The 2,500-nt window shown below is 43.0% G+C and overlaps 1 pseudogene; it reads left to right on the top strand.

Moving 5' to 3' along the window:
* Positions 1-2,500, top strand: part of LOC137459209 (28S ribosomal RNA) — an 8,476-nt pseudogene that overhangs the window by 3,327 nt on the left and 2,649 nt on the right.

The raw sequence follows: 2,500 nt of genomic DNA, 5'->3' as shown, positions 1-2,500 counted from the left end.
GAGGTTGCGACCAAACGTGATATGAGACTACCAGACGAGGAGATAGGGGTATGTCTGGCTGGAATAGAGTTCAAGAACTCAATGATAACCAATGACAATACTGCCTACGATCCTATCTGGAATGAGAAACTGATAGTATTGCCGGAGGTGTATGTAGGACCCACTTCTCCAGCTCATGGGAAAGATATCCGAGATGAAAGCACAGAGAGGAGCAGGAACGAGGAGGTGGAGTGTCCTGAAACCCCGAGCTCTATGAGTCAGCTCTCAATACTAACCGCATCGTCCGAGGTGGATAATACAGCTGACATCTGTCCTGGGACCCCCCTGGTGAAGATGCCAGAGGACAACCCGACATGTCCATGCTGTACCACTCGGGCAGGCAATATGACGAGATTGATTGACCATCTAAAGAGAGCCCATGGGAAAAGAAAGATCAATTTCCAATGTTCCCGCTGTGGGAAGACAAATGAAAAGCATCATAGTATCTCATGCCATCTCCCAAAATGCAAAGGGGTCCAAGAGCCTACCCAGGTAGAAGGGTTTATGTGTGAAGAATGTAAAAAATGTTTTAAAACTAAAATTGGCTTGGGACAACATAAGAGATTAGCTCACCCAGCCCTGAGAAACGCAGAAAGAATTGAAGCATCTCGCCCCAAGGAGACCTCTAAAAGAGGTGCTCACAAGAAAATCTGGTCCCAAGAGGAAACAGAAATATTACAGAAACTAAATCAAGAGTTTGAAGGGAGGAAAAATATTAACAAATTGATTGCTGAAAAATTAACAACTAAAACAGCAAAACAGATCAGTGAAAAGAGAAGACTATTAAGAGAAACTGTGGTGCCAGAAAGAGAGAAAACACAAGAGAGCAAGAACAGGTTAAAAGAGGAGAGGACTGTGATTCCATCTTCTGGTGAAAGGGAGCTGCTAGCCCACTATAAAAAGACTATTAATGAAAAGATGACATCAGGGAAGCTGCCCATCCTTAATAATACATATAAACAAATAATTGAAGGCAATACAGACTCATTAAAATTACTCAATGAGGTAGCTCAGGACCAATATTTGTATTTGTTTGAGAAATCAATTGAACAGAAAGCGCCAAAAAAGAGCCAACGTAAACCTCAGCAGAAGAAACCTCAAAAGGAGTGGATGAGAAAAAGAGCCAGAAAGCGTGGAGAATTTCTCCGATTCCAACGCCTCTTCCGCTTAGATCGAGGGAAGTTAGCGAATATGATTCTGGATGAAAAAGACTCTGCGCAATGTGCCATCCCCCTGGAAGAGGTCAGTAACACCTTCAGATCTAGGTGGGAGTCTCAGAACTTATTTCAAGGACTTGGAGCATTCCAGTCTGTGGGGCGGGCGGATAATTCGGCTTTTAAGGAATTGATTACAGAGAAAGAGATCCTTAAGAATATCAAAGACATGAATAAAAAATCGGCACCAGGCCCTGATGGGATCACCCTGAAGGCCCTGCTTAAAATGGATCCAAATTGTGAGGAGATCAAAGAACTATTTAATCTCTGGCTGTTAAGTGGCAAAATTCCAGATGTAATAAGGGGATGCCGAACAATCCTAATACCTAAATCATCAGCGCCCGAACGCCAAAATGATATTAATAACTGGCGGCCAATTACTATTGGTTCCATCATCCTGAGACTCTATTCAAGAATCTTAACTGCGAGGTTGGCAAAGGCGTGTCCCATTAACCCCAGGCAGAGAGGCTTCACTCAATCTTCTGGCTGTGCTGAGAACTTAAAACTATTACAGCTATTAATTAGGAATGCAAAGAAACAAAAGAAACCCCTGGGGGTTGTCTTTGTCGATTTGGCCAAAGCCTTTGATTCAGTGAGCCACACCCACATCCTGGCGGTGCTAAAGCAAAAGGGCCTGGATGACCACATAATAGCATTAATTAAGGACTTCTATCAAAACATCCACACCAGAATCAAAACTAAAGAAGGAGAGTCTGAGTCAATAGGAATCAAAACTGGTGTGAAACAGGGCGATCCCATGTCACCACTCCTCTTTAACCTGTGCATTGACCCTCTGTTATGTAAATTAGAAGAGTGTGGGGAGGGGTTCCAACACGGGAATGGCAAATTAACAGCTCTGGCTTTTGCAGACGACCTGGTCCTGCTGAGTAAGTCCCAATCAGGAATGGAGAAAAATATTGAAATTCTAGAAGCATTTTGTGACTTAACTGGATTAAAAACGCAGGGGGAAAAGTGCCATGGTTTCTTTATTCAACCAACTAAGGACTCTTATACCATCAATGACTGTCCTCCATGGCTTATCAGCGGTACCCCTTTAAACATGATCCACCCGGGTCAGTCAGAGAAATATCTTGGCTTGCAAATCGACCCTTGGGTGGGGATAGTTAAGCCCGAATTACAAAATAAATTAGAAGTTTGGCTCAATCGCATCGAAAGAGCCCCTTTAAAACCATTTCAAAAATTGGACATGTTAAAAGTGTACACAGTGCCTAGATTGATCTACTTAG

Source organism: Melanerpes formicivorus, unplaced genomic scaffold (genome assembly GCF_026170545.1).
Source record: "Melanerpes formicivorus ecotype bairdi unplaced genomic scaffold, bMelFor1.0.p_v2 SCAF_334, whole genome shotgun sequence".
In the NCBI taxonomy this organism is placed as follows: domain Eukaryota; kingdom Metazoa; phylum Chordata; class Aves; order Piciformes; family Picidae; genus Melanerpes; species Melanerpes formicivorus.
This window is presented reverse-complemented; position numbering and strand designations above follow the sequence as displayed.